The sequence below is a fragment of the Sminthopsis crassicaudata genome, chromosome 4 (genome assembly GCF_048593235.1).
Source record: "Sminthopsis crassicaudata isolate SCR6 chromosome 4, ASM4859323v1, whole genome shotgun sequence".
Classification (NCBI taxonomy): domain Eukaryota; kingdom Metazoa; phylum Chordata; class Mammalia; order Dasyuromorphia; family Dasyuridae; genus Sminthopsis; species Sminthopsis crassicaudata.
The window spans coordinates 463,958,811-463,972,056 of NC_133620.1; positions in this window are offsets into that span (position 1 = coordinate 463,958,811).

Consider the following 13,246-nt stretch of genomic DNA (forward strand, 5'->3'; position numbering starts at 1 on the left):
ACACACATACACACACACACACACACACACACACACACACACACACACACACACACACAAACACATCCCTGTGAGCCAACTTTTAGCTGGTATTCCTCTCTATGGCCACCTGGTTTTCAAAAGAAAAACTTGTGAACAAAAAACTTGCTTTAATGGGGCAATACCACAATCTCCAGGGAGACACTGCAGGTGAAGAGGCTTGCACTGAACCCTTATTAGAGCTTGGGTTAAAGGCCCTGTCTTACTCTGGCAAATGAAGCTTCTCCAGTCTCTGATCATCCCTGTCCCCCTGTCCTGGGGTGGGTGGGACTTTGACTCTTTTTAGCTTTAGGGTGGGCTCAATCAACCACAAGCACCAGACTAAGTGCAATAAGTTCATTTCTGCAAACACTGAAGTGATGTTGTCTGGCCACATTCTGAGCGTCATCCATAAATCAAGGGAAATAAAGAAGGGAGGAAAGATGCTTTATACCCATTTTTTCTTTATTACTACCTAGTGAAATACCTCATCCTAAAAGTGACATGGCTGGCTGATTTTCAACTGAATCTTGGGAATTGAGGGGAGGAACGTGATGGTGAGAGCTCAAACTTCTTAATGAGAACCCTGATAGAGTGAAACCTCGAGATTCATCTTTGGGAGTGGGAATCTGGGGTCAGGACCCTCACAAACCTAATAAGGAGGAGTGGAACTACCTAGAATTTCTGTAACCATGGGCGCCAGCCCTCCTCAGGGAATGAAATGAATTGATATTACTTGCTAGAGAATGTGTACGTCTCTTGTAACCTATGGGGAGGAGGAAGGGCTCCCACAAAGATCTCCATCTCAGGTCAAATTATTCCAGACTGAGCCACAGAGAAGTCTAACTCTGAAATAATTTTCCCAAACTCTGTTTTTTTATGTCCCTATCCCTGAGAAGAATTCTGGGAATATCTCTTAAAAAAAACAAAACAAAAACAGGATGGCTGACATCTAAAGTCTCTTTTAAAAAGGATTAACAGTCTACTAACATTAAGAGCCCACCATATGCCAAGCACTGTGCTAATTTCTGGAGCATTCCTTTTTTTTTCTGAGGCAATTGAAGTTAAGTGACTTGCCCAGGGTCACCCAGCCAGGAAGTATTAAGTGTCTGAGGTCACACTTGAACTCAGGTCAGCTCTATTCATTGCACCACTTAGCTGCCCCAATACAGCAATTTTTTAACTTCCACACAAATATTTTGCTTTTAGTTTAGACATTCGAACTCAAATTCAGCGAGCAGCTGATAAAAAAAACAACAAACAAACAAACAAACAACAACAAAAAAAAAAAACCCTATATCTGGGGCAGCTGGGTGGTGCAGTGGATAGAGCACCAACCCTGAAGTCAGGAGGACCTGAGTTCAAATCCTGCCTCAGACACTTAACACTTCCTAGCTGTGTGACCCTGGGCAAGTCCCTTAACCCCAATTGCCTGGGGGGGGGGGGAGAAACCTGTATCATGTGTCTATACTGACTGTGACAGAAACAGATTGATTCCATGTGAATATTCAACTAGAGCTAACAATTTGGTGTCATCTGTATATATAATATAGAATCATTATTGATCTGCCCTTGTTGTTGTCGATTGAAGTAAATTATTTATGTTCATTTATTTGTTGTTTTCCTTCATAATCAAAGGACCAAAATGATACCATGATGGCAGGACTAAGGTACAAGGGATCTGACCACTGCTGATCAAACCAGGACAAGCTCAGGGCTCTCCCACAGGACAACTAGTCTACCTGAACATCTGGAGCAGAGATGCCTCTTAATCTCTGTCTCCCTGTTCTTTGGAGCTACTGCAGTTGCACTTTGTTCCTAGAGCACAGCACCTTCTTTGAGACAAGCACTTCAGAAAGAGTTGAGAATGTTCTTGTCTCACTTCCCCCCTCCGTGTGAGCACTTGCCCCGAGTGAGTTCTCCACAAAATAGATTTTCAGATAAATGTACATTTGGTATTCAAACAATGTGTCCAGCCCGTCAGAACTGGGTCTCTGGAGTAAAGTTTGAGTACGTGGCAGTTCAGCAAGGAAAGGAACTCAGTGTCCCATATTTTTATCTGGCTGGGTGATCTTCAGAATCTTTGGGGCAGCTAGGTGGTGCAGGGGGTAGAGCACTGGCTCTGAAGTTCAAACCTGGCCTCAGACACTTCACACTTCCTGGCTGTGTGACCCTGGGCAAGTCACTTAACCCCAATTGCCTCAGCCAAAAAAAAAAAAAAAAAATCAAAGCCAATTCAAATGGAAGTGATTCATTTTCCTGGAATGGTGCTCACAGGTCAGCACAGTAGCTCAGTGCAGTTTAGGAACCAGCCCAATACCGCTTTTCTCACACTTTCCAAATACTGGGCTAGCTCTAGCAATGTGTGTATCAACCTCATCATCTCTGTGTACATCCCTGGAAAGTGCCCTGCCAGGGTGATGAACGCGTCTACAAAATTCAACATTTCTCCATTTTCAATAACCAACGGTTACATAAAGATGGTGTTGTGATGGCTGGGAGAGAATCTCCATTTTCTTGGGGTTAATTGTTAGGTTAAAATTAGCACAGTGGGCAGAGCCGTACAGCTCAGCCTCGGAGGCTGCATTGAGTACATGTATCTTCACCTCACTTGATTTTGCTTTAATTGAAAAGGGGGATGTATTTATGCAAGGCCTGTACTTGAAGATATCTGGTACTTTTTGGCTATTCCCTCCATACCTACCACTAAGAGGAGAGCAGTAAATCTGGATTGTGGAGTGCTTGGCAGGAATTAAAATATAGGAAGACTGGAAAGTTGAAAGAGACCAAGTTGGAAAGCCAAATGCCCAAGAAAGGAGCCTATTAGTGAATGCATTTGGGAAGGGGGAGTTGACATGGTCTGATCTGCACTTCAAGAAGATTATCTTGACGGTTGCCCAGAAGATGGACTGGATTGGGCAAACTTGAGGCAGAAAGATCAGTCAGAAAGTCATGGCATTGGTCTGAGAGTGAAGTGATGAAAGGAATGGGAATCACAGAATCGCACATAACTAGAATTAAGAACAACAAAATGACGGGTGATGGGACTTGTACATGAGAGATGTTTTGTGCTGACCTTAGCGATCAATCACAAAAGGAGGAGAACAACAACAAGGGGCACTTCCTGGCAGCCTCCAATGTTTTATCAGTTCCAGGTAAAAGGGGGTGGAGGGTTTAAGGTAACAGTTCTTACTAAAACAGGAAGGAAATAATCCATTTTCTCATTGGTCTGTTTCTTATCTTAGAAAAGTTGCTCACCTATTATACTCTAGGCTGACCTATAAAGCCCTAAGATAAAGTAAATTCATGGTACGAAAACTGACCATTCCAAAAAAAGATCTCTGCTCATTACCCAGGAACAGGACTGAGGGAGTCTTGTCTCAACATACTATGAAAGTACGTTCTTCAGCTCCCTCAGCCCCGGATCTAACAAAGGAGGTTCATTTGTTTTTATGATATCATTTTTTCCTCATGAAGCAATTTCTTCTACTACAGTAAAATGTCTTATGATAGTTTTAACTTCACTATGTATCCATGAATCCACAATGATAATGATACAAGGAAAGAGATGTTACCTTCTCATTTCCTAATTGTTGGATGCAAAAAATATAAATCATCCCCTAAGCTTGAAGAAGCTGGGAGAGGGTATCAGGTGCAGAAAAGGAAGACAGCAGATGAAGTTCAATATTTGATCTGCCTTGGAAGACTTCAAACCCTGGCACTGTTTCTAGAACCCACTTTATTTTAGCTTCCCCATAGAGTCAGTGGTGGCCCTGTCCAATCTCAGAAATACTAGATTTTTGTTCAGACAAATGAGAAATTCAGGGTATTGACAGATTTCATCCTCGGTGTTTTTTTGTATGAACTTATGGCTACCTTCACTGGGACAAATTTCTCAGAAGTCTAATTTGACAATGGTCAGTCCAGTTAAAGCCAAAAGTCCGTAGAAAAACATATTTATATTAATTTATTATTCCCATACCTATATAGCTTTAATTGCTTCTTACTCTCTTACTCTTAAGACAAGGAAAGCAGATCTGATCTTTCTTTAGCTCATAATTTAACAGACTTTGCTTGAAAGCATTAAAAGGGGAAATGTGGAACCCCAAAGATGTAGGGAGCCTCTACAAAAAATCATTGACTACAAAGCTTATTATTATGAATAATTGCATCTTGGCTCCCCTGGGAATCCAAGCTTCAGTCCAAGCTGTTTAAATATTCTTGTCATCACTAATAGATCTCTTTTCACTCTGATGGATGACTGTTGTAAAATATTCTATTTTTTATTATTAATTTTATAATTATAAATTTTTTTGACAGCACATATGCATGAATAATTTTTATAATATTATCCCTTGTATTCATTTTTTCCAAATTGTCCCCTCCCTCCCTCTACTCTCTCCCCTAGATGACAGGCAATTCCATACATTTTACATGTGTTACAGTATAACCTAGATATATTATATGTGTGTAAATCCAATTTTCTTGTTGCACATTAAGAATTGGATTCCGAAGGTATAAGTAACCTGGGTAGAAAGACAATAGTGCTAACTGTTGTAAAATATTCCAAAATTATATCTGAGAACTGCTTCTCTGTCCTTACATCTCCATGTATGGAACATAGCTTTCTTGAACTTAATAACTTATATTCTTTCCTCAGTGCCATTGATTTTGTCTCTGGATTTTATACTAGTGAGAAATCACTTATAATCATAGCCCACTTACCTGACAGAAGAAGCTCCGTGACAGCTCATGTCTCATGTCTACTGTGGCTTATAATAACAATGTAGTTGTTTTCTGAATAAAGTATCTTCTTGACTTCAAACGAAATTTCAATCTGTAGTCTTTTTCCATAGTACAGGGAAGTAAGCAGAACTGTTTAAAGTTTTCAAAAGCTTCTAAAGCAGCAGAGAAAAGTGAAACGTGATTCATATATTAGACAATTGTGGAATTCTCTCAAAATTCACTATCATCCAAATTTTGTTTTAAGGATATGGAGAAAAAGAGAAGGAAGTTGGATGTATTCCTTTGGTAATCTAGTCCTGACATATTTCAGTTCTTGATGATAAAAGCAAACAAAAATTTACTTTTGGGCATATGGAAATGGGGGGGAAATTGAAAATAGATCCACAACCATTAAAGAAACAGACATCTGATGGGACTCAAAACAGGATCATAGTTAATTCGGGACAATAGGAAAAGTGAGGATGACAGCAAAATTTAGGATTGTAGCATCATGTGAGCTAGAGTAAGAAATGACAAAACACTCCATGTTTGCCCCCCCCCCAAAAAAAAACCAAAAAACCAAACAGGGTCATGAAGAGTCAGACACAACTTAAACAATTCAACAGTAATAGCAGCAGCATAAATTTAGCACTAGGTGGGATCTCAGAAGTCATCTAGCCCAATCTTCTAATTTTATAGTGGGAAAAACTGAGTACCCCACTCCTTCCCAGAGGTGAAGTGCCCAAAGTCACACAGGGAATAAATACTGGAGTCAAGACACAGAGCAAAGCTCATTAACTCTAAATTCAATTTTTAGAACAGTTATTGCTTACAAGGGAGGATTCAGAAATAGGTTGTAATGTCAAGACAAAAGACATCAATAAAGCTTATTTTAAAAGCTAATTTTTTTTCCAAAAAGAGAAAGAAAAGAGAGCCGAGGACAAAACCTTCAAGGACAACTCCATTTATTGGGCAGAAAATGAACCAGAATCCACTGGGGGGAGGAGGGTGAATATATACATACATACATATATACATAGAGAGAGAGAGAGAGAGAGAGAGAGAGAGAGAGAGAGAGAGAGAGAGAGAGAGACAGAGAGACAGAGAGAGAGAGAGAGAGACAGAGAGAGAGAGAGAGACAGAGAGACAGAGAGAGACAGAGAGACAGAGAAAGAGAGAGACAGAGACAGAGAGACAGAGACAGAGAGAGAGAGAGACAGACAGACAGACAGACAGAGAGAAAGAGACAGAGAGAGAGTGAGAGAGAGACAGAGAGACACAGAGAGAGAGAGAGAGAGAGAGAGAGAGAGAGAGAGAGAGAGAGAGAGAGAGAGAGAGAGAGAGAGTGTGTGTGTGTGTGTGTGTGAGGCAATGACATGGATGTCAAAATGTCAAACAAAAGATTAGGTTGACAAGGACTCCTAGATTCAGCTAGAAGGAGGCCATTAACAACTTGACAGAGAGAAGGACTTTCAGCAGCATCATGGAAGGTGGGAAGTTATCCTGCAAGGGACTGAGGAATGAGAAAGTGGTAAGTTGAAGAAGCAAAACAATCAATTTGTCTTTATTAATTTTGAAATGTGTTTGTCCCCGTCTCAAATGATTAGGAAAGCAATATTGCTCAATCATTTTAGTTCCACTAAGTACTATGTTAAAGGGCTTCTATGAACTTGGAGTCTATTTCATAATCCCAGCAGTATACTGCACACTAAATATTCCTAAGGATGATCTTTAGTTAACCTAAAGGATTTGCTAATCCTTCAAGAGAAAGATTAAACTTAAGGGTGTATTTTTATATGTTCAAAGGATGACAGATTTCAAGCTGGGAAGATTGTAATAAAAGTCGTTTTTCTGGTTTTTTAATAGGAAGAATTGGAGGGATACAAGGACTTTTGGTAATGAGTCTATGAACAAGTATTTATTTAACCCCTATTATATGGCAGATTCTATGTTAGGACTGGGATATAAATTAACTTTCCCTACATTCAAGGAAAGAAGCATGATCACAACTGTTTCACTAAAGCAATTATCACTGAGCAGATGCCCAGTAATATCAGAGAGATTTACCTCAGCTTTGGGAATAAAGTGGTACTAAGGAACTTGAGACAGTTTTATATAGATCCAATTTAATCTTGACAGATAATTCTATTATTATTTATCGAACTTCATTTGCAAATTTTGACTAGTGACCAGCAGATATGCCCTTAATAATCTCTTCTTATAACTGAGCCAAAGTAATGGAAGAAAAGTTATGACTTTGAGTTACAAAGACCATGTTTTCATTTTCAGTAGGGACATCCAATTAGAGGGGGCAGCTAGGTGGCAGCCAGGTGGTACAGTGGATAGAATTCAGGAGGTTCAAATCTGGTCTCAGACACTTAACACTTCCTGACTGTGTGACCCTGGGCAAGTCACTTAACACAGCCTCAGAAAAAGAAAAAAGAAAAAAAAAAAAAAGGAATTCTATTAAAGGAGTAATAAATGCTACAAGTTAACCTGCACTCAACCTATAATATCAGAAGAATCACAGGCACTCAGTAGAAAAACATGATGATCTGATATAGAACAAATTAAAATTGTCACTGGTTGTGAAATAGAATGCAAAATGAGTTGATTTGAAATACCCATTGCATTTACAATTTCAGCTGATGTGGAAATTCCAGAAAATTTCTTGATTTCTAAAAGTAGAAAGGTGAGCTCCTATATGAGCTCCAAATTTGGACTCCTTTCTGTTTACTATACAATTAAGATAAGGATGAGATTTATCTCATTGGATTAGAGGAGAATTAATGATGTGGCAATCCCTAAAACTTTCCTAGTATGGAAGATGTAGAGGCATGAAATCTGGTGTAGTGTATATCTTGAGTATTATTACTATCTACGCATGTGCTTTTTCTACACATGACCCATGCACTTGGCAAAGATTTTCTATTATGTATGTTGTTATACACTGCACAAAATTTGTCATTTGGTTTGGTCTACATTCGGTGGATGTCGTATATCAATTAGGAAATCACTGTGAACCAGTGTTAACTTTGCTAACTATATTCCCACTGTAACTTATATGAAACGTGATTTTTGAATATTTATGTCCAATAATGCCTTACTCCAAGTGATTTGAAGGGACTAGAAATTTTTCCCTAATGGGAGGACGCCAATTGTAACGAGCTGTTGTCTCTAGAAGCTGCTGGATCACTCTCTGGGAAGAAATCTGCTGTGTCAACTCAAATCTCTCTGACAGATTCTTCTTCCTGTAGTGAACCGTTGTCTCCAGGCAGTTGCTGTTAACTCTTGTCCTTAGAAGTGACTTCCCTTCCTGCAGAGAGCCCCGTCAGGCCTGATGTAATGCAGAGTCCCCTCCTTGAATCTCCTCCAGCTCTTATCCTTCTCCATGTAGACTCACTTTCCAGGCCCACTGTTGCTTTTTATCCTCCCAGAGAATGGGCGTGGGATAATGCAAGGGCTTCTGGGAAGAACCACCTCAGCCAATGAGCCTGCTCCTTCCATCAAGTCAACCTGAGTTCTCACCTTGTAATTGTCCAACCTGAATTCTCACCTTGTCACTATCCAGACAACCCGAGTTCTCACTTAGTAATCCTAACAGGAGGACATAAGAGTATGAGTAAAAAGCCTCTTGCAGACTGAATTTTTCAGATCTTCAGTGGCCATCCTGAGTGGTCCATTTATGTTCATACATATTAAAAGGTCATCAAGTGATGAGGGTTGACAAGGACAATAGGTTTGCTTTGGTGCCTTTTCTAATCTCACTGGTAACCAAGTGGCAAGAATGAAAGTTTAAAAGCAAAGAAGTAGGAAGCTACATCGTTACCAGTTGCTGATAAGAGAAGAAAGAACTTGGCATCTGGGCTAGGGAAGGTGCTGCTTAGTAGACAGGCAGCCTCAGGGCTGAGACTTTAAGAGAGAAGAATCAGAGGGACTCCTGTTGCTTCTAGGGTCTGGCTCTTTCCAAAGGCTTGGCAGTAACCTAGGTCAACATATCAGAGCCAGAAGGTGGAGAGATGAGGAAGGACAGCCAATGAAGCAACTTCCAACAGACTCCAAAATAAAGTTCAGTGAGTTTCTTCTCCAGAATATGGTATAGGGAACATGTAGGTTCCCTCTAGGTTTGCCTCTCTGTTGAAGCCCTGCTCCAGTAGTGATAAAAGGGTGTGTAAACAGAGGGTTAGGCGAAAGAATTCCTTATGAAATCTTCAAATTTATTAGTCAGAAAGACATACACACACACACACACACACATATATATGTATATATATATATATATGATTCCAATGCTTATAAAGCCAATACACTCTTTGATATTCCTATAGCCTCCCAGTCCTCTGAGATGCAAATGATTAGACTGGGATTTTGGCCACTTCAAAAGAAATGTAAATAATAGTGACACACATCAGAGCAAAATTATCATACCAATGTGTGCAAGTACATTTCCCCCAAATGTCTTTAGTCTCCATCTTGGGCTGCTTTTCCTGTCCTAAGTTCAAAGCTTTGTCTTTGATCTATTATATAGCTGAGTTTGCATTTTGCTTCAGTTGAAAAGATCTTTATTAATTTCTCAAATAAGTCTGTCTCTACTATTGTTTATTGGAAGGGAATTCAATGAGCCAAGTTACTGTAAGTTTCAAAACCTATAGACTCTCATCTTCTGGCCCTCTACAACTTTCTGCTAATGAACTCTATGTCCTTACATTCTTCCCACTGGCATGGTGTATATTTATGAAAAATACATCTTAGGTGAGTCTAAACTTTGGGGACAAAAACTCACTATTTGACAAAAAACCCTGGAAAAAGCAGGAAACAGTATGGCAGAAACTAAGTTTAGACCAACATATTACACCGTATACCAAGAAAAGGTCAAAATGGGTACATGTTTTAGGCATAAAGGGTGATACCATTAACAAATTAGAAGAGCAAGAAATAGTTTACCTGTCAGGTCTATGGAGAACAGAAGAATTTCTGTCCAAGAGATAGAGGAACATTACAAAATGCAAAATGGACAATTTTGATTATATTAAAATAAAAATATTTTATACAAACAAACCCAATGCAACCAAGATTAAAAGGGAAGCAGAAAGCTGGGAAACAATTTTATTGCAAATGTCTCTGATAAAAATCTTATTTCTCAAACATATGGAGAACTGAATCAAATTTATAAGAATACAAGTCATTCTCCAATTGATAAATAGTCAAAGGATATGAACAGGCAGTTTTTGGAAGAAGAAATCAAAGCTCTCTCTAGTCATATGAAAAAGTGTTCTACATGACTATTGATTAGAGAAATGCAAATTAAAATATTACCTCACATCTATCAGATTGCTGAAATGACAGAAAAGGAAAGGGACAAATATTGGAGAGAATGTGGAAAAATTGAGACATTAATGCACTATTGGTGAAATTGTGAACAGATCCAACCATTCTGAAGAACAATTTGTAACTATGCCTAAGGGGCTATAAAACTGGTCATACCCTTTTTGATATAGTAGTCTCACTATTGGGTCTGTATCCCAAAGAGATTTTTTTAAAAAGAAGAAAAAGGACCGATTTGTCCAAAAACATTTATAGCAGTTTGTTGGTTTTTTTTTTTTTTTATAATGGCAAAAAATTGGAAATTTAGAGGATGTCTATCAATTGAGGAATAGTTGATCAAACTGTGTTACATGATTGTAATGGAATACTATTGTGGTATAAGAAAGGATTATTAGGACAATTTCAGAAAAACCTGGAAAGACTTGTATGAACTGATGCAAAATGAAGTAGAACCAAGAGAACATTATAGACAGTAATAGCAATATTGTACATTGATCAACTGTGAATACCTTAGATATCCTCAGCAATACAATAATTCAAGACAATTCCAAAGGACTCATGATGAGAAATGCATTTCACCTCCAAAGAAGGAACTGATGGAGTCTTAATTTATGTGACTATGTTGCTTGCCTATAGCTGATCTTTAATTTATCCCTGGAGTCTCCAAAATAATGAAGTCAGGACTCTTGCCTTTTAGACATTTCCTCATGCTGGGAGAAATAAGCTCTCCATTGAACTTTAGAATTCTGATCATAAACTTAACTTTACTTAGTCATTTTCTCTAGATCTGTAATGACCACGTAGTGGTCCCTGTTTCAAAGGATTTTTGCTAATGAGATTATTCCATTCAATCATAAAGCTGCATGTCTTTGGGTTACAGTATACAAACTGAAGTCAGGATAGGGATTGGAAAGATCTTAGAACCTTTGTGAGACAAATGATAATTTCTTTTATAAATAATTAATCATTGAATTAGAACTAGATTTTTTTTCAGAAATCTGTAGATTTCTGAAAGATATTGTTAATGGATGAAATTGGCCAAATTACAGGGGTACTTGCTTTTTGATCCTGGGTGGGAACCCTTACAAAGAATTTAACTGAAAGTGAATTCTGGCCCATTGTGTTGAACCCCCTTTTTCTCTAGCTTGCCTTAGGCAGGTACTCTAAGTTAGGACTTCTTAAATTTTTGCTATTCGACCAAGAAATTTTTACACAACCCTGGGTATATAAAAATATAAAATAGTTTAAAAAATCAAACATTTATTGGTAATAAATCATCATTTCATGACGGCCATAGATGCAATATATTGTACACAGTAATGGCAAGATTGTGCAATGATCAACTATGAAAGAATTGATCCTTCTCAACAGTTCAATGATGCAAGGTAATTACAATATACTTTGGATAGAAAACACCATCTACATCCAAAAAGAGAATTATGGAGATTGACTGTAAATCTACACATGCTATATTCCCTTTTTTCTTCTGTTTTTTTTTCTTTATCATTGTTTTTCACTTTTGTTCTGATTTTTCTTCCCCAACATGATTCATAAAGAAATATGTATTTAAAAAAAAGGAATTAATGTACATGTATAACCAGAAGACAAGAAAAAAGGTGTGTGTGGGGGGGAGGAGAACCTCTAAGATTGGCTAAGATGACAGAAAAAGATAATGACAAATGTTGGAGGAGAGGTGAAATGATCAAATTTGCTCTGGAGAGCTCAAAGGACATTACATGACTGTAATGGAATATTATTGTTCTATAAGAAATGAGCAAGCTGGTTTCAGAAGAGCTTGGAAAGATCTACGTGAATTGATGCTGAGAAAAGTGAGTAGAACCAGGAGAACATTGTAAATAATCACAAGACTATGTGATGATCAACTGTGATCGACGTGGTTCTCCTTAACAATGTGGTATTTCAAGGTGTTTCAACGCTAGAAAATCCAATCACATACATAGAAAGAACAATGAGACTGAATATAGATCAAAACATAGTAATTTCTTTGTTTGTTCATTTTTTTTTCTTTCCCATGGTGGGTTTTTTTTTCACTTTTGGTCTGATTTTTCCTGCAAACATATCAAATGTTGGAAACATGTCTAAAAGGATTGCACATATTTAACCCATATCAGATTGCTTGCTGTCTTGGGAAGGGGAAGGGAAGGGAGGGAAGGAGAAAAATTTGGAACACAAAGTCTTACAAAAATGAATGTTGAAAACTATCTTTACCTGTATATGGAAAAATAAAATACTATTGAATAGAAAAAGAATCTTTGGTCTAGATGATAGATAAGTCTCTTTAAATGGTCAGGGTCTAATTTCCCAGGCCCTCATTAAAATAAGCTCATCTCTTATTATAAGTCATTCATCTCATTACTTATTAATCAGAGTTGATTGCTACCCTCAGGAATACCAATTCACAAGTTATCTTTGGCATTCAAGAATGCTACTTTTTATTAATTATCCATTAGCAATGATTAATAAAATGATTAGCTACCCAGAAATTATGTTTCTCAAACCTTTTATATTGCACGTTTGGTACCCTTGTGCTAAGTTCACACAGAAAAGACAAGAATAAAGTGCCCAGGCTAAGGAAGATCACAAAGTTCAGTGTTGGAAAGGAACCTAAAATTAAGTCAGAAATATTCATTCCTAAACTAGACAGGTGTTCTTCTCAATAGGGAAAATGAAAGATACCCCATTTGTTGACTCACCAGACACTGATTATGCTCTTTGTCTTTGATTATACTGAGAATAGTGGTAAAACTTATATCGGCTAGCATTTGTGTATGGCTTATACCTTGATCAATTAATCATATTGCTAGAAGAAAGACTATCCCAGTGAGTCTTGCTGAGATGTACTCCCACAATGCAAAAAGAAAAATCTTCCACAATCTGAATCAATATCTCTCAATTCATACAAGAGAAATGCAATTCGTCTGGAGGTAGAGAACACCCAGGAATTGCCATTCAGGGTAAGAAATAAATTAGGACACAGAGGAGGGAAATTCCTAGATTCCATAAAGGCTCTGCATTACCCCACAAGATCAAAATTCAGTACACTCAGGGAAACATTTATTGACAATTCTTTCCATGACTAGGGCTACTCTGAGAGACCTTTAAAACATCACACCAATTTCAAAGCTTTGGTACATCAAGATAACTCTTAGCTAAACAG